A 21,101-nucleotide genomic window follows, 5' to 3' on the forward strand; every position below is an offset into this window, starting at 1 on the left:
ATTTTTGAAAAAAAAAATACGGGTTAAATCCCATTCAAAACTCAAATGCAATGCGCCAGCTTCTGTTACAAGCAGATATTTTGGATTTGGGCTTAGTATGCCCACCGGAACAAACTCTTGAATGCCCACCAAAAAGTCATTTTTGTTACATCCAATTGGCCCTTTGGCGGCCATGTTTGTTTTAGAAAAACATTCAAATGTTGATTCAGAATGTTTCAATAAAAAAATGCCTCGATTATCCGAAGTTGTGATTATCCGAACTTCGGATATTCGAATCACGAACATGTTAAAACATGAAACATTTGTGAAATTTTCCGATCTTTTCGAAAACATTATTTTCACAATTTTCAAATCGATACTAACATTTTAAAAGGGCGTAATATTGAATGTTTGGCCCTTTTAAAATGTAAGTCTTGATTTGAAAATTTTGAAAATAATGTTTTCGAAAAGATCGGAAAATTTCACAAATGTTTCATATATTAACCTTGAAAATCGGACCATTAGTTGCTGAGATATCGACATTAAAAAATGGTGGGCTTTTCGGTTGAGACTTAGAAAACATCAATTTTCCTGTTTTTAAACCTTTGCATTGCAATATCTCAGCAACTAAAGGTCGTATCAACAAAGTCCTTAGAAGTAAAATATAGAGAATTTTCTCAGCTTTTCAAAAAAAAAAATTCCAAAAGTGTTCAAACATGTGCACTTATTTAAAAAAATGAAAAAAAAAAATGAAAAAACTTAACTTGAAAACGGTGCAATTTATCAAAATTTTACTAAAGTATTTTTTGATTGCAAATTTGGTTTTACATCGAAATATGAAGTTGAAAAATTATTGCGACCAATATTTCGATTTATTGAAAAATCAGTATTGATTAAAAAATTCATAACTCGGTCAATGATTTTTTGCACAACCTGGAAATTTCTGAAAAGTTGGCATTTTATGTCCTCTAAAACATATCAAAAAATTAAAAAAAAATTAAAAATAGAGTTTTTTTGCAAATCAAGTTTTAGTGATAAAAAGTTAAATAAAAAAATCACCAATTTTTTTTACCGTGCATCTTTTTTTTACAGTGTAGTCCATATCCATACCTACAACTTTGCCCAAGACACCAAATCGATCGAAAAATTCCTACAAAAGATACAGATTTTTGATTTTTCATACATCAATTTTGTATGGACAGCTGCGAAATTTGTATGGAAAATTATATGGACAAACTAATGATGCAAAATGGCTTCTTTGGGCATACCGAAGGCACCAAAAAAGTTTCAGTCGGATTAAAAAATACAAAAAAATCGAATGACTGAAATCCTAGAGAACTGCTCAGATGTTTTTTAAATGATTTTCAATGTTTATTTACTTTCTATATAACTAGAAAAGCTGAGAAAATGATCAGTAGTGCGGTGCCTGTGGGGACGCGCAGTCCTATTTTTTGTGTTATTTTTCGTCTCCTTTGTGTCGCTGTTCGAGTGCATGGGGTGATTGGCCATTTTAATTGAATGATAGCATTATTAGTGTGGTGCTTTTCGGGACTCGCAGTTCTGTTTGTTTACCTTCTTCTTTTTTTTCATTGTTTTTTTTCACTCGTATTCGTGGGCCGATGAGTTTTTTTGTGTTGTTCTCTTTTTATAGTTTTCTATAAAAACCTATTTTTTGAGACTAGCAAGTCGTATTGCTGGATTAAGTCCATTCTATATCATCGATGATTGGAAGGCACGCTGTCGAATATTTTTTAAGGCTTATGATATAAAATCATTTTAATAAAAGAAGCCCTTCCTACATCATCGTTGATCAGAAGGCACGCCGTCGGAGAATTTCTGGAGAATCACGGTCGAATTAATACTATATTTAAATCCTCTCTTTCCGCAGCCGGCTGCCTAAGATTTTTAAAATTTCAACCGATAAACAAATTGCTTATGGTCGCAAAAATAAAAAAAAAAGTATAAACATTGAAATTACGAGCCATAGTTTCAAAATTTTAATGAAAAAAGTGTTTCAAAATGCATTATACACCTATCCAGTTGTTCTGTCATCATTTGTTTCCAAAAAATCAAAGTTTTGACGAAAATTTTATTTTTTGCGAAAAATAAATTTTTTGTGGTGCTGTTCATTGGAATTTCAAAAAAAAATCAAAACATTTTTAAACAAGCCCAAACATGCTAAATATGATTATCAATGCAGAAAAATGCATTTTAGATTGTTTTCAGTTGATTAGACTTCTATTTAAATGGAAATTTTGGAGTTTTTTTTGAAAAAATATTTGTTTGCCCCTGATTTTTCAGACCAATTTTGATGGGGGGGAAGGGGGGGGGGGTCTACATAAACTTTGAAAAGTATTCGTAACGGCCATATATACGTTTGAATAATACCTAGTCCTTTAAACAAAATCAAAAATCAATATAGAATATTTAAAGAACTAGGTATTTTATGGACACTGATTATACTACTGTTCAGTGATTAAACAATTGTCAACCCAAGATTGAGGCTTAAATTGTGGAAAAATCATTTGATAATGTAACAATGAACAAACGTCACAAATTTGACTCCAAGGTGGTCCCAAAACTAGAAATTGATATAAAAAGTGATTCGATTTTCCAAAATTTTAAGAGACTTTGGGATAATCGAACATCGGAAAATCAAAACATTGGATCAATTCTGGATTGTACCATTCCATATAGTCATTTTTAATGCATAGTGAATAATGCCAATGTTTTAAATTGGTTTGTTGAATATGGTTTTATAAGAGTGACTCAAAAATGTTACAATGCTCAAAAATGATTAAAGTGGAGTCAAATGAAAATCGAATATTGAATCGGAATACAAATGTTAAGGAATCATTAATTTTTTTTTTATTCATGCAGAATATGTTTAAAAAACAAAGCAAAATGTTCTTTCATTGAAGTTATTAAGATAAAGATATCAAATAATTGAAAAATGAAATTCATAAAATTTCAGCTAAGCAATTTTGTTTTTTATTTGCAAACAATGTTTTTGTAGATACTTGCAATTTATTAAATGCATTTTCTACTAGAAAACAAGGCTTTGGAATTTTATCTGGAATTTTATGTGTTAACAAAATACTTAAAAATCTCGTTTGCTTTGAGATGGCAGTCAAAAAACCCTTCATCTTACTGCTAAGTAAACCAACCCACAGAACCCATCCTCCACTATTTCCTCACTCTCACTCGAAATTAACACTACATCATATCCCAGCAGCATCCACACACACACTCACTCGCAAGCCAAAGTTTATCATAAACGGATCATCCTCGACGACTCGCGCACTCTCGAGCACACACTCTATTGTATTTACATTAGCCCAAAAACCCGATTACGAGTTCACTTGTTTCGGGCAGGATTTATGAGACTGTGTGGCTGCGGTTTTTCCTCGCAAAACAAGGGGAAAGGTAAATGCGAGAAGGGGGAAAATCAAATTGTTATTTTATCATCGTTTGATGGGAGGGGAGAGATGGTCGACTTCCTTCCGACTTTTTATGAGCGTATTATTTTTTTTGAACATGTTGCACTTGGTTGTGTTGGCGCAGCATAAAAAGACTTGTGGTTTTTGCCGCTTTTCCTAGACAAACACGAGGCCAAATGTTAATATTTTAATTAGAGAGTCTGTCGAGAGGTAACGTGAAAGGGTACAGTTTTTGCTGGACAGATGATCAATCACCTTCCAAGACGTGCCAAGTGCTGCAAGGACTAATTTTGATTGATATTGCAAAAACTTGCTGGGAAAACTTTCTCCTGCCCAAAGAATGCTACAAATTGAATTGTTCACGCCTGGGATCATAAATTTCTCACTTGAAAGTTCCATGAGCGACACCACAAAATTGTTAGAGAGGTGCATATTTTAGCAATCACTTGAATTGAAATGCCCTAATTTGCATAGGTTGTTGCAAATATTTTATGCAAATTACCCGGTTGCATTTGAAAGTTCATGAGGGCAAACTCCCTTTGCAAACATTGTGAACCTTCAAATTTAAATCATTGAATATATTATGAGTCATCTTCTATACGTTTTTAATATTCATAACTTTATACAATATAATTGCACATTTTTTGCCAGTTCTTCATGCTTCATTATCAATAAAGTCAATTATTCTCCCCCCTCAAAAAAAGGTCCAACTCCATGAAACATCTTAATGGAAAGGGATACCGTCAAGTGAGCACGCAAACCATATTGACGGCAGCAAAAGTTATCGATTACCACCGAAAAATTTCACTATTTACGTCACATTACGTGTAAATTTATTGACCCTTCCTTGAAACAAAAAAGAAAACCTGTTAATAATTGACCAACTTTCCAGCAGGCGTTCACTTTTGGGGAACTGTGCAAACATTATCTGCGAAGAAAAAATGATTAATTTTATGTTAATTTGACCGGTTTTTGTGAAATACAATGTTGCGAGTCTCCTCAAAATACAACAACAACAAAAAAACTAACTTAATCCACCTATGTGGTTGGTGCCTTCCTCACTCTTTTCCAACAATGGGTGATATGTTATATGATGGGTTTGGACACAATCTACGTCTAATTTCGTTAAGTTCCGGAATACAAAAAAAAACACACATATCACTCAAGGGCTCATACGTTGCATAATAAGTGGTCAGAACTCGAGATAGGGTTGCCAGATCTTCAATGTTTTAGACTTGGCCTTTCAATTACCTTACCAACGATGGGTCAGATGATGGATCCGGACATTGTTTACATACATTTAAGTGAGATCCAGCTACAAAAAAGTGCATAAATATCACTTAAGTGGTCAGAACTCGAGACAGGGTTGCCAGATTATCAATGTTATAGACTCGTTGGAAAGGTCTTTTGATTACCTTACCAACGATGGGTCGGATGATGGATCCGGACATTGTTTACATACATTTAAGTGAGATCCGGCTACAAAAAAAGTGCATAAATATCACTTAAGTGGTCAGAACTCGAGACAAGGTTGCCAGATCTTCAATGTTTTATACTCGTTGGAAAGATCTTTTGATTACCTAACCAACGATGGGTTGGATGATGGATCCGGACATTGTTTACATACATTTAAGCGAGATCCAGCTACAAAAATAGTGCATAAACATCACTTAAGTGGTCAGAACTCGAAACAGGGTTGCCAGATCTTCAATGTTTTAGGCTCGTTGGAAAGGTCTTTTGACTACCTAACCAACGATGGGTCGGATGATGGATCCGGACATTGTTTACATACATTTAAGTGAGATCCGGCTACAAAAAAGTGCATAAATATCACTTAAGTGGTCAGAACTCGAGACAAGGTTGCCAGATCTTCAATGTTTTATACTCGTTGGAAAGATCTTTTGATTACCTAACCAACAATGGGTTGGATGATGGATCCGGACATTGTTTACATACATTTAAGCGAGATCCAGCTACAAAAATAGTGCATAAATATCACTTAAGTGGTCAGAACTCGAGACAGGGTTGCCAGATTATCAATGTTGTAGACTCGTTGGAAAGGTCTTTCGATTACCTAACCAACGATGGGTCGGATGATGGATCTGGACATTGTTTACATACATTTAAGTGAGATCCGGCTACAAAAAATTACATAAATATCACTTAAGTGGTTATAACTCGAGACAGGGTTGCCAGATTATCAATGTTTTGGACTCGTTGGAAAGGTCTTTCAATTACCTAACTAACGATGTATAGCATGATGATGTTTGGTTAAGTTTACTGCCATTTATTCAACTTCTGAAAATATGCGAAAACACATTTTTATACATAACTTTTGAATTACTTATCGAAACTTCAAACAATTCAATAGCACCGTATGGGACCCTAAACCAAGTCGAATGCGACTTGTTTGGTCAAAATCGGTTCTGCCAGTGCTGAGAAAACTGAGTGACATTATTGGTCACATACACACACACATACACACACATACACACACACATACACACACACACACACACATACACACACACATACACACACACATACACACAGACATTTGTTCAGTTTTCAATTCTGAGTCGATATGTATACATCAAGGTGGGTTTTCGAGCTTAAAATAATAAGTTCAATTTTGGAGCAGGATTATAGCCTTACCTCAGTGAGGAAGGCAAAACGATAAATTATGTGAAAAATCGACACAATCAGCTGGTGGACCACGCAAAACTTAAAAAAAGGGTTCAAAAAGCTAAACTTCCCACGCCTTTCGCACAAATCGGATGCAATACGGAGTCAGCGGAGAGTCAGATGGTCGAGAGGATGCAACGACTCGTTTAGTCGTGAAACAAATTAAGTTGCGTTTTTTTTTGCTCATAACAAAGCTAATTTGAGCTGGAAAAGGGATTTTGACAAAATAATCAAAAAAGCTTTTTTATCAGTTCCAGAAAAAAACAATTTAGATTTGATTTTCTCAGAGAAACGCTCGTTTTACTGCTTGAATACTATTTGCTCGTCGTGTAGTACAATTTGTGCTGAAAAAAGTGATTTTTAGAAATTGACAAAGAGACACAGAAATGACATTCAAAAAATTGTATAAAAACATAGATTCATAAATGCCCCGTAAATCTTGGCTACAACGAAGATTTTTTAAATGAAAATTTGAAGTTCGAATTAATTATGAACAGAACGGCTTAAAATAATTCAGAGCATAAGTGTTAAAAGTAATACAAGAAGTAGTTCTTAACAACTTAAGATTTTTTAAAATAAGTTTTTATCGATATCTACGAATTTGTTGTTAAACTATTATTTCAACCAGGGCTGTGGAGTCGGAATCGGAGCTTGAATCGGTGGAGTCGGGTCATTTTAAGGACCAGGAGTCGGAGTCGGTGTAGGAGTCGTCAAAACTCGAAAAGCTAGAGTTTTAGTCGGAGCCGGAGTTGGCTAAATTTTATGAGCTGGAGTCGGAGTCTAAGCCGACAATTTCTAATAACCCGGAGTCGGAGTTATACAAAAAATATGTTTTTTTTTTTTGTTCAGTATTTGCTATAAAACAGCTTAAGGACCATACATAAATCACGTGGAAACTTTTTTGGGAATCTATTTGGAAAGGTAGCTTGAGGATCCTTTTGAAATATCCGTGAGCTAGAAAATATTTTACATGTGACATCTGTGTGTTATATCATAACCCATGTTGGAACTGTTATTGCTTGTAAATAAAGGTGTCACCAAGAGTGAGAAAAAATTAAAAAAAAAAAACTTACTAAAATTGCAAGGGAAAGGGGATAGAAATAGAAAAAGCTTAAAACTAGATCACAGTTTTTCTTCCTTTATAGATGTGCTTGATCATCAGCTCCCCAAGGGCCAAGAATTGCTCCACCTTGTTACGGCAGGTCCGAAACCGCGTCATCATCTCCCCTGCGAGAGCAAAGAACTCTGGCAGGGTAACAAGATCTTCCCCGGTAACTTCTTGCTGGGCCGTATTGCCACTGCCGGCAGCGACCACGCTGGCGAACGATCGCCCCCATCCAGGAGGGAACGCTGAGTTGTCCGCTGGAACCGTACAATGACCAGCTGCCGGCACGGTTACGCTCGTACTTCGGTGAGGAGGGTGGGACGCTGCTGCTTTCTTCTTCCTCTTTTCCTGCTCCTCGAGGTAGTTTTTTTTCCGTGCGCTGCATCCACGGTAGTTGCTGGTATGGTTACCTCCGCAGTTGGCGCACTTGATGCGTGCTTTCGTTTGCTCTGCCTTGTCCCCCAAGTTCGCTTTGCACGGCAGTGCACACGCCTCAGAGAGGTGTGATTCACCGCAGTTCACACAGCGGGGCGGGAGGTTGCAGCTCCGCGAGCCGTGGCCGAATTTCTGGCAACGGTGGCATTGTGCTGCGTCCGACGGGTTCTTTGAGTAGAACCGCCAGTTTACCAAAAACCCGTCCAACGCCTTAGTTCGCCGCAGGTCTTGAATTTTGACGGTGCCGCGGTCGAAGTACAACAGGTACAGTGTGTGTGTACCTGTGACTGTAGTCTTCCACGAGAGCACTTTTATGTCACGCGGCGTTATTCCAGCACCCGAGAGGTCCTTTTTGAGGTCGGAGATCGGGCGGTCTTGTTACCCCTGCAAAACGATCTTAACGTGAAGACTTCCATCATTGTCATGATTTTTCGTTCAAAGATATAACTTTTGCGTCGCTTTCAATATTTTGACAAAATTCCTTCAACAAGTTGTTTAAAATAGTGACATACACATGCTGATTCCTTTTGGTAACGATTATCCCATTCCTTGTAAAGTTATGGAAATCATCATTAATCAATGATTGCCAACTAGGACGTCAATGACTGTGCCACAAAATTATATAAATTTTGAAGCACATTTGATTTAGATCAAAAATTCTTTCAGTGGGTTCAAGAAGACAACAACCGGCTCATGCTGATTCCTTTTGGTGCTGAAATTCGTTAAATTGAAATTAATACAGAATATTTTATAGTGATGATTAATTTTCTCCGAAAATGATCAACGGCTTCACCTTAACGGCAGTCTTCTGCACGGGGTCGAATTTGTAGAACTTGAAGTTTTTACTCTTCAATTTCTCCAGAACCAGGTCGAAGTTCTTTTCGTCAAAAGTGTATATTTGCACTGACGACTTACCGATTTTAAGACAATATCCGAGGCCTTCCAGCAACTCGTCAACATCGTCTGCCAACGTGTCCGAAACAAAAATTGGAGGTGGTCTACGTTCCTTCGGAGAATTGCTCTTTTTTGGCGTCGACACTTTTTTCCGTGCACGCCCGTCATCGTCGTCGTCGTCGGTAGTGCTGCTACCGTCGGTGTTGTTGTTTTCTTCGTCGTCACTCAGCATCTGGAACTCGTTCCTGATGGGGATGTTGGCGGATGTTGAAGTGCCACTGGTTGTGGCTCCAGAAGTACCAGAGCGGGTCCTCACTGGTGATCTCGGAACATATCCGGGATGTAGATACTTTTTGTCGATTCCATCTGCGCTCAGGCTCCCCTGCGCGATGGCGGCCGACACGGCGTTTGTTTGTTTACCTTTTTGCACACGGCCGGTAGACGAACTTCGCGGGTTTTTCTAGGCCGCACTCGAACTGCCACGGCCACGGCCGGCCTTTGGCATACTGCAGGAGCAAACTCGCGGCTAATCACGGTAAACTACGGCGAAAAAAATCGAAAAACGATGGAGCACTGAGCACTTGATTGCTGCTTGCTCTCGTGCGTACACGGAGGGTGTAGATTTTTGTTTTTATAAAATTTCAGGTTTTTTCATATATTTTTGTGGAGGCGCTTGACCATTCATAAATCTTCGTTTTAGGAGAAGATTCAAGAAGTTTGGAGCTGAAAGCCAGAGTCGGTGTCGGCTAACCTCAGAAAGCTGGAGTCGGAGTCAGAGTCGGAGTCGTTTGAAATATGACCCGACTCCGCAGCCCTGATTTCAACACTTTAAAGAGCCATGATTTTCTCTATGAAAAAGAGTTCTAGAGTTTTTTTGAAATGGTCAAATAAACCAAATTTCCAGTTTTTGCTTTTTGGCTGTTTTTGAAACCGCCTTGAGTCAAAGATATTTAAAAACACCCAAAAAGCAAAATCTAAAAATTTGGTTTATTTGACCTTTAAAAAAAAACTCCAGAGTTTTAATCGAAAAACATTACTAATTGACTGTCCAGGCAGCTGATGCTTTCCTCTTATTTATATATTTTTCAGAAAACGGCAAACATTTTACAAACACCGTCTTTGAAAACATTCTGTATGGCAAAGCACTATAAAAATTGTTTCCGTCAACTGTGAAATATCACGTTAATATATGCGTGTAATGATAATATGATGGATTTTAAGTCATTTGTCACAATACTCGATTGAAAAAAGATTTATAGAAATACCAACCAAATCGAGAAATACCTACCTATTTTAATAGACTTAAGAAAAAAATCAAAAAATTTTCAATTTTGAAGAAAAAATCGAATTGACAAACGCATTGTATTAAATTTAAGGTTAATCATATAGATTAGAAACCCATTACGATTTTTCTTTGACTTATTTGAATTTTGTGATAATAAAGTGCAAATCAAAGGATACTAAACAACAACAAAAACCTCCAAACAAAAAAAAATCATCGTCCTTCCTTCCTCACCACCTCAAAAAACATCTGTCAGCGACACCAAACCACTGCTGCTTTCCTGCTTCTGCTTGTCCTCACCAATCACAGGTGTTTGACAAGTCTAATTCTAAAATTTCGCCGGAATCCACAACCATTCCGCATTTCCGCCTGTGCATTCCTTCACCGCAGAAAAAAAAACACAAAATACAGCAAAACAAATTTCACATACCGACACAGTGCAATGATTCTCTCTCTCTCTCTCTCTCTCTCTCTCTCTCTCTCTCTCTCTCTCTCTCGATTGGCGTTTGGCGGAACGTTTATGCTGGGCGCACTCCTTCTTCATCTGCACCGGCACAACCCCTTAGGAGCATCAGAAAAAAATGTGTTCTTCCTCTGCCGCCTCCAACCTGGAAGCGAAATGCCATCAGGCGCACATTTTCGACGGGTAAAACATTCCTGATTTCCTGAATCAATTCATTGCTGGAAAGTATAACAACAACAAAAAAACGAATCGCTCCCAAATCACCTTCCAAACAACGACTGTGGCAACAACAGAGGAATAATTGAATTCTCTGTGAACACGTTACTTTTAACATTTGTTTACAATCGATATTTTGATTTCGATATTAAAAAAATGTATATCTGAAATCATCGCTTAAGAAATCGTTACTTAATTTGATTTCTTTGCATTTGAGTGACTTGAACAATATTGTTTTTAATAGCTTAGCTCGCTTTACAGTATTGCCTTGGTGTTCTCGATTGCGAAATTCCTAATCGAAAATAGGTGATCGAAGGCTTGATTGTTGAGGCAATTGCACACCTATTTTTACACCTTAGTTTCCATCCACCCCGGGATTCGAACTGACGTCCTTTGGATTGTTAGTCCAACTGCCTACCAGCGACTCCACCGAGACAGGACCCAGGGAGAAGACTCCTACACCTGGATTGAGCTAACGACCTAACCTCTAGGTTAGACCGGGGCCAACATTTACTTCCCCATCCGTCGGAAGGCGTGATCTCGTCTCGAAAAATGCCACCGGGACCTTCTGGGATCGAACCCAGGCCGACTGGGTGAGAGGCAACTATGCTTACCCCTACACCACAGGTCCCGATGTCTTGATTACGATTCAAAAAAAAAAAAAGAGAGCTGAAATCTAGAGTTTGTTAAAGACCTATTAATATATGAAACACAATAGTTTATAGGACCTTTTATAAAAACTCTATAAATATTATTTTTGAAAACATAAACAACTTTTGTTTCTTATTTTTTGGGAATTCGGCCATTTTTAAGAGTGGTTACTCATTTCATTCATTTGATTTTAACCGAACGGTAATACGCCACCAGTTTTTTTTTGTTAAGAAATGATCATTAAATTTAGAACCATAACTTGATATTTTGTTTATTGTTGTTATATTTACATTTGCTTGCTTTTATAAAGGAATATTTTTTATCATATTCTAAATATTATTTCCAAATGGTCATTGCAAAATTTGAGTTCAACTGGAATGTGTCCATTCCTCATCAGTTAAACAATCAAAGCTAGTCATCAAATTTTCAAAGGTAAAAAATTGTTATTGTCGTCTAAAATATGCCGTGAATGTGAGCTTGTAAAATGTTGTTCAAAAACTTATAACTTTCGTTAGGGTTGTACCTTACAGTTGTTTTGTTTGAGATTGAGATTTTAGGATTACAGTTTGCACTTTTTTGCCTTAAATCGTCTATGGATGATAAGCCTGATTATTTTCAATTGTTCTGAAAAACATTTTTTTTTATAACCTTTATTCTAAATTGATACGTTATCAGTGTGTCCAATAAATCAGAAAATAAAATGATCCAGAAAGTTTGATTTTCTGCAACATTCTAAATTTTCACCAACCTAATATTCAATCAAGCCACAAAATCTTCAAAATTAATCAAAAACATCAATGTGAAACCAACTCAGGATAGTTAAAAATACATCGATCTGTTTTTTTTAAATTTCATTACATTTTAAGTTGTTTTAAAACATAATTTGAAATTTTTACACAGTCTTACGAAAAAAATCTAAAATATTTTTGATACACTTTTTTTATCAACATATGGATAAATATTGACGCCTCTGTGCTCTCTTATGCTAACTAGAACTAGCTAACTAGCCTCGGTTTAGCACCGCATATGGGGGATGCAAAGCCGAGGCGTGCAAAATTGAGGCAAAGAGCTTATGGGATTTGATCTATATTGGAGACATTGGGTAAAATCTTATGAAAAATCATTAAAACATCAAAAAAATATATTGTTTTGGAATCGGGATGATTATATGAAAATTTTAATAAAAATATGTATTTTTCTTGTATTTTGAAAATGAAGTTTTTTCTCGAAAAAAATATTGATTTTGCTATATGGATACCAAATGATCGGAATTTTTACATAAATTTCAGTAGTAATAATACTTTTTTGTGAAATACTCAGCATTTTCACAAAACTACGCTTTTTTGAAAAATTAGTATTTTTTCAATGTTATAAAATGTGTTTTTTTTATGTAAATACTCAAAATTTCCACAGAACTTCGTACTTTAAAAAAATACTCAAAATTTCTGTTTTCATTATACCGACGTCGTCGTGCTATCATGTTGACGTCGCTTTTTGACGTTCCGAGAAAAACACGTTTTAATGTTTGACCTTGAATGAACAAAAACGAAAGCACGCGATGTAATCAATAACAAACACGTTTTGGTTGGTTAACCATTCTGTGCATAGCCCCGAAGTTTGGTTGAATTTAGATGCCGGAGTCCCGAGTTATAATTGCAAATGTTTATGGTAGTCTATCCTTGTACGTGCGTCAAGCGCGTTCTGACCTGAAATCCCTTTGGCCAGTTGTCTCACTTACATAATTTTTCAGGCTGTGTCAAGATAGCACGACAAGATTAGAGCGTCTTTCATATGAAAAGTGACAAAAAATTTCAGAGCTTTTTTGGTTTTTATTGAACATCTCCGAGTTGAAATCGAATTTTCGGGATCTGTGAAGGTCAAAAAATTGTCAAAGGCATTGTGAGCTGCACAAAATGTCGTCCTTAACTCAATTTGTCCCAAAATGCGCGTACGACAAGTATTTTTATTTGTAAATTACTGAAATGTTTAGTTTTTTTTTGAAAATACGTATTTTTGTGTTTCTATCAAACGATTGAAATTTTTTCATACATTTATAAAGCTATAACACACATTTTTTTCAAATACTCATAATTTTCACAAAAGTACGTATTTTTTGAATAATTTCCAAAATATTAGTTTTTTACAATATGGGTATCAAATGATCGGGATGTTTCATACATTTCGAAAGTGATAACACATATTTGTAAAAATGCTAAAAATTGTCACAAAACTATTATACACTAAAACCCCGTTTACGCACAAGCGTTCCGTTTTTTTTGTTTGATTTCTCGAAAACAGTGTAATGTTTTTACATTCTTTTGACAGCAATTTGTAGATCTGCACAAGACGTATAAATCGCTTTAAAAAGTTTGCAAAAATATTGCGTCGTTCCAGAGAAATCGACGAAATACAAAGCGTAACGCCTGAGCGTAAACCGGGGTTTTAGTGTAATTACATTTTTCTATCTTATTTTTTACGTTTTCACAGTCACTTTTTCATTATTTTTTTTGCTTATTTTTCACATATTCTACTATATAATGGCATCATCATCATTTAAATTGTAAAAAATGCGTCGAGGCATAGTCTGGGACACTAACCGTAAATCAGTGTAACTAATTAGCTTATTAGGACAAACAGGTTTTCCAAGTATCCTCCAAAACTCTATTTAGATTATAAACCAACTTTATGTTCAAAGCTCATCCTAAAAATTAAACCAAATTGATTTTAATTAGCTTATTATTGTAAAGCAAATCGTGGTGATCGTGGCATCATCCCGCATGTGCATTTCGGGCCAAATTGAGTGTGCGTATTGTATTGCTCTACCTTATAACTTTTGCAGATCTTCAAAACTCGATTTTCAACAATTGCAGTGCAGCAAATGCAAACCAAACGTATTCCCGATTTCGCAAAGAACTCCCGTTCCCCAAAAGTAAAACGTCGAAACCAGTTCAGGAAACACCTGCCCGTAACTAAATTACTTTAATATCGCTTCTCTGCCATCGACGCGTCGCTCAACGAGGACGGAGGACCGCCAATCTGGCCCGATCGAGCCTGCTCTCTACCTGATGCGCCACGGCAGGCAGGTAGATTGCCTGCTTGCTTGTGTTATGCTTGCGGCCACAGGACAATCAGGAAACATGCAGAGGAGGTCGCTTTGTGAATGCACTTGCAGCAGCAGCCGTAGCGGCATCCCCTCCACGATACAGCGAAGGAATCTGGCAAACGCGCGAATGGAAGGATTTTTTTTGTGTTTTTGATTTTTCTGTTTCTTTTTTTTGTATTTTTTTTCTGATTTTAGGGATGCTATTATGTCAGTAAAAACATTTTGTACATTTTTATTTGTAGTTCGATTTGAAAATTAACTGCATTTTGGAAAAAAATATATTCATGTTTCAGTTTCTTCATATTCATCAAAGCTTTCGTCGGTGCATTTCACTAGATTGAACTGCCATTCAAATTCTGCACCTTCACACTCCGGATAAGCACTGATAACAGCTAAATTTAGAATGCCAACATAACTCAATGCCAAGCAATCGTTGTGATTTGCATTTCTCATTACAAAATAGCCATATTTAGAACCTGGCTCGATTTTCCACAGCCCATCGTCAGCACCCAGCTCCAGAGGCCTCGTAAACACCCGGTGACCCTTCCAGGTCTCCGCGGACTCAAAAAGCTCTTCCTTGAGGTCCATGTTGGTCACCTTGTACCACCCGTTGATGCCCTTCCGGATGTGCCACTGCTCCGACTGGTCCCCGTAGGCCACGGCATGCTGCTCTTCGTTCTGTTGGTCACCTTTGACCAGGTAACCTGCGGCGTAATGATTCCTGAGCTCTACACAACCCGTGGGGACGTTCAGTGCCAAGGTGGCTCGAAGTAACACCAAACATACTAGTTTCGTCAACATTTTAAGATTGGATAACATTACCTGCAAGGTGAGCTAAAGTTGCGCTAGAATAAAGCAAAACCGTTTCAAATAATTTGTTGCACATAATGAGACCAATTCGGCGAAAACAATCAATCAATGCCGGCGATTAAATGTTGGTATTAAATAATGGCTCAAACCTGATAAGCTCACTTCAATTTGCGAAAGTCACCAAATATGAACCTCTTATTCATACTCTTCGCCGTACTCCTCCCGGTCACTTTGGCCCAAGAAGTGCCCTCGGGTTGTGTGACCATCGAGAACCGTTTCTTCTTCGGATATATGGTGAAGGGTTTGGAGGACGATAATCACAACGTGGCGTTCAGTGCAACCCCCGAGCAGTGGTACATCCGGAAGGGGCTGGGAGTGTTCAAGATAACGCACGTGGCCACCAGGGAAGAGCTGTTCGAGTCCGACGAGGAGCTGTCCTTTAGCCCTGGCCACCCGGCGTACTTACGGCAGCGGCAGTCGGGAGTGCCGGACGCGTTGTGGGAGATCGAACCCGGGAGTAACGCGGATTACTTTGTTGTTAGAAACATCGAACGTAGCGCGTGCTTAAATTTGAGCTTTTTCGGAGTGTTAAATCATATTCTTTTAAGCACAAATCCTGAGTGCAGTGGTAAGGAATATGAGTGGCAGTTCAACAAAGTTGAGTGTGAAGACAAAAGCTTTAACGAATATGAAGATACTGGCTATGAAATCCCCAATGAAGACTGAAAATATAACTTGATCATCCCTCGCTCCGCCTAACTAAGAGCAAAAGGATCACCCCAAAGAAATCCTTCGTTTTCATTTGCCATGCCTTTTTTAATAATCTGTTTTCGGGATTTCTTTTCATTTTCCAAAAACACACGGATGCTGCCAGGCACGATGCCCTGCCACGACTGGCCACGGGGCCGTGGCACGCACACGCACCCCGCAGATCAGCTCGTCGTACTCCAGCTGTCATTAGGCTTTATGACGGATGATTGTACAGTTTTACACTCCGCCGATGCGCTAATCGCCCACCGTGAGGATATTTTGGTTCGCTGCGAGATGAGGAATTCAGAGAAAATGCATTTTTCATGCCATTTTAAGTGCGTTCTAAAATTGAAATTTCAGAATAAATTGTCCATGTAATGTGCCTGCAGTGTCCAGCAAGGTTGTGGAAAGTGATGACCCCAAATTTGTTTGATCATCTGAAATTATACGGTACAAAACTGCTCACCAGATCTTTCAAAATTTCAATTTTGATGAAATTTAAAAAAATATCAAGAAGTAAATATATATGACCCACATAAACATCCTGAAAGATACAACAGAGCAATTCTCTACCAAAACCGGAAATGGATTTTATTTGTATTTTTTGATTTGGCTCAAACTTTGTGGGGGCCTTCCCTATGACCAAAGAAGCCATTTTGCATCACCAAAGAAGTTAGTTTGTCCATATAAATTTCCATACAAATTTGGCAGCTGTTCATACAAAATGGTACGTAAATATTCGAAAATCTGTAACTTTTGAAGGAATTTTTAATCAATTTGGTGTCTTCGGCAAAGTTGTAGGTATTATTAAGGACTATTTAGAAAAAATAGGTACACGGAAAAAATTTCCCGATTTTTTATTAACTTTTTTCACAAAACTCAAATTCCCAAAATACGTATTTTTGATTTTCGAGATTTTTGATATGTTTTAGGGACAAAATCCGCAACTTTTGAGCTATAGAGAAACATGGTCAAAAATCTGCCGCCGAGTTATGATTTTTGAAAAACTGGTGATTTTGGAAAAAATCGAAATTTCATACATAAAATTTTTTGACCTAATTTTTATGCAAAATTGAATTTGCAATCGAAAATTACTTTACAGATTTTTGATAAAGGGCCCCGTTTTCAAGATATAGCCACCGAAAGTTTGATTTCAGCGAAATATTTGCAGTTTTCGATTTTTAAAATAGTGACCATGAGTGACCATTTCTAAAAATATTTTTTTGAAAAGTTCAGAAAATTTGCTATAAAATTGTCTAAGAGACATCGAAGATTGGACCTCTGGTTGTTGAGATACAGCGGCTAAAGAAAGAAACACGAAAATTGAAGTTTTCTAAGTCTCACCCAAACAGCCCACGATTTTCTAATGACGATATCTCAGCAATTAATGGTTCAATTTTCAATGTTAATACATGAAACATTCGTGAAATTTTCCGATCTCTTCAAAAAAAATATTTTGAAAATTTTTAAATCAAGACTAACATTTCAAATGGGCATATTATTCAATGTTTGGCCCTTTTAAAATGTTAGTCTTGATTTATTTTTTTTTCAAAATATTTTTTTCGAAAAGATCGGAAAATTTCACGAATGTTTCATGTATTAACATTGAAAATTGAACCATTAGTTGCTGAGATATCGTCATTAGAAAATCGTGGGCTGTTTGGGTGAGACTTAGAAAACTTCAATTTTCGTGTTTCTTTTTCTTTAGCCGCTGTATCTCAACAACCAGAGGTCCAATCTTCGATGTCTCTTAGACAATTTTATAGCAAATTTTCTGAACTTTTCAAAAAAAATATTTTTAGAAATGGTCACTCATGGTCACTATTTTTAAAAATCGAAAAACTGCAAATATTTCGCTGAAATCAAACTTTCGGCGGCTATATCTTGAAAACGGGGCCCTTTATCAAAAAATCTGTAAAGTAATTTTCGATTGCAAATTCAATTTTGCATAAAAAAATTAGGTCAAAAAAATTTTATGTATGAAATTTCGATTTTTTCCAAAATCACCAGTTTTTCAAAAATCATAACTCGGCGGCAGATTTTGACCATGTTTCTCTATAGCTCAAAAGTTGCGGATTTTTGTCCCTAAAACATATCAAAAATCTCGAAAATCAAAAATTTTGGGAATTTGAGTTTTTGTGAAAAAGTTAATAAAAAATCGGGAATTTTTTTCCGTGTACCTATTTTTTCTAAATAGTCCTTAACAATACCTACAACTTTGCCGAAGACACCAAATTGATCAAAAATTCCTTCAAAAGTTACAGATTTTCGAATATTTACGTACCATTTTTGTATGAACAGCTGCCAAATTTGTATGGAAATTTATATGGACAAACTAATGATGCAAAATGGATTCTTTGGTCATAGGGAAGGCCCCCACAAAGTTTGAGCCAAATCAAAAAATACAAAAAATAAAAATGGTCGAAATCGGCCGGTTTTGTAGAGAATTGCTCAACATCTATATTTCCAATCCTCAACCCTGACGAACTGCAACAATTTCTTTAATGTGATTACATCTTGGCTCGTTCGAAAAGTAAGCACGTTGCACGGATTAGAAGCTGCGATTTATGCAGCTCTTAATCCCGTGAGAATTTGACTTTCAAACGTTTTCCCATCCTCTTTGCAAAAATAATCATCAAATTAAGTGTAATTTACTCCCTCGATAGCTTGTCCATGTGAACTTTTTTCTCTCGTATCTCGATATCTCATGACTGAGGGGCCGTACTACCCCTTTTATTTTTGAGAATGTATGACAAAAGGTCGAATGGGCAAATGGCCAAATTGACAAAATTATTTCTTCAATTTTCTTGCCACCGTGTTGTTGAAGACTTTATAAAAGGAAGAGGGGGTAACTTTAAAATATAAATGAATACGGTTGAAATTTGTTATAAATACAGCTTTTTTTTAAGTCAGATTTTTTTTATGGATCTAATGTGAATATGATAGGATACAAAACTTGCAACAATATATAAGAAGCAAAACTTTTTTTTCATTTTTCGTAACTGTTGTACACCATATTCTTTTTTTAAGTCACCTTTTTTTAAACGATTCTCGATTTACGCAACTTTTTTTAAGTCATGACTTAAAAATAGAATGTCCATGACTTAAATTGAGAATATGACTTAAATTAAGAATATTTGGGATTTCGTAACTTTTCGGAGAATTTTCAAAATGTATCAATTGTACTTTGTTAAGAAATGTTATTAAAACATTTGATCATGGTTTTGGAACACCTGGGATGTTCTAGTCCCTCCGAAACTTCCGCAAATGTTGTGCAACAGGCTTACCAAAGAAACAAGTAGAAACTTCAAGATTTTGACAACGAATCCTACCCAGACCCACAGATCTTAACTCCAGGAAGTCCTTGGATGCCCCAGAACATCTCAACACATCAGCAAACTAGTCTACCATACTCACTGAAGCTATGCGGATATTTTCAGGGGTCAATAACCGTCGACCTCTTGCTTGTTACGGCGGTAGACCCACAGATCTTAACTCCAGGGAGTTCTTGGATGACCCAGATCATTAAAAATAAGTTGTTACAATAATGATCTGTAGCCTACCATACTCACTGAAGCAGTCTGGATAGGATCCGTTGTCAAAATCTTGAAGTTTCTACTAGTTTCTTTGGTAAGCCTGTTGCACAACATTTACGGAAGTTTCGGATGGACTAGAACATCCCAGGTGTTCCAAAACCATGATCATATGTTTTAATAACATTTCTTAACAAAGTACAATTGATACATTTTGAAAATTCTCCGAAAAGTTACGAAATCCCAAATATTCTTAATATAAGTCATATTCTCAATTTAAGTCATGGACATTCTTTTTTTAAACGATTCTCGATTTAAACACCCCCATTTCGTTGTGTAAATCAAGAATATGGTGTATTTAGAAAAAAAACGAAAAATCGCTTAAATATTCCAGTCATTATTTTTTTATAAATAAAATCAAAATTGACAAAATATTCGAGAAGTAGTATTTTTCAAAAGAACCGCTAATATCTGAAAGAATAGAAAAAAATCGCAAAAACATTACAGTCATCCCACATATTCGGAACACCCACAAATTCGGAACACTTTTGTGGTAATTTGACAATAGGATGCAAAATGCAACTTTTCTGTTGTCCCTGCTATTTTTAGGACCTTTATTTGGACATTCTCTCGCTATTTCAATAGTAAAAATAGTTTACAGACCAGCAAAACACTGCCTCTAAATTGCCTGTTCTATATTTATGGGATGTTATTGTGCCTCCCACAATTGTGGAACACCTGAATTTAATTGATATTTTCACAAAAGTTATCAGACCATGTTTAAAACATTACTAAGCTTGAGTTTTTTTGGTTTCAGAGTGTGAAGTAATTTTTTTGTAAAAAAATGTACTCCTGGAGAGAAAACAAAAGTTTGTTTACATCGTAAGAAAAAAGTGCTCCGAATTTGTGGATTTCAAGGGTCAATGATTTTCTTTAAAAACTTGATATAAAACGTAAAAATGTACAGCCGGTTTATACATCAATCGAAAGATCGCAAGAAAAGCTTTCACATGAAGGAAAAGGCAAATTATTATGTTCAATTATCGATTTCTATGATTTGTTGAACATTGGCAGATCTGTAAACTGTTCCGAATATGAGGGATGACTGTACGAGAATCAAGAATAGGTTGCTTAATAAAAACGTTACTTAATCCACCTTTAGGTGGTTGGTGCCTTCCTCACATTCATAAAGTAAAGACACTACACATCCTCCAAAAAATGTATAAATAACACTTATTTTTTATCAAATTATCGGAGATCCGGCCTTAAAAAAGTGTATCAAAAACACTAAAGTACTTATAACTTTTGATAGGGTTGTCAGATCTTCAATCTTTTGGGCTTGTTGGAAAGATCTTTTGATTACCTATCCAACGATGGGTCGCATGATAGATCCGGACAACTTTTTCATCAAAATATTTGAGATACGGCTACAAAAAAGTCTATAAATAACACTTAAGTGCTCATAACTTTTGATGGGGTTGTCAGATCTTCAATCTTTTTAACGCGTTGGAAAGGTCTTTCAAATACCTTTCTTATAATATATAGCATGACGGGTTTTCTTACAAAAACCACCCTTTTTACAATCTTCCGAAGTTTAGCTAAAATCGTTTTTTTAGCATAACTTTTGTAGTACTTTTCTAAACTTCATAATATTAACTAGGGTCTTGTGGGACCCCAAGACGGATCGAATGAGACCAAAACGGTCCAAATCGGTTCAGCCAGTCCGGAGATAATCGAGTGCATATTTTTCGGTGC

The sequence above is a fragment of the Culex quinquefasciatus genome, chromosome 2 (genome assembly GCF_015732765.1).
Source record: "Culex quinquefasciatus strain JHB chromosome 2, VPISU_Cqui_1.0_pri_paternal, whole genome shotgun sequence".
Lineage (NCBI taxonomy): Eukaryota > Metazoa > Arthropoda > Insecta > Diptera > Culicidae > Culex > Culex quinquefasciatus.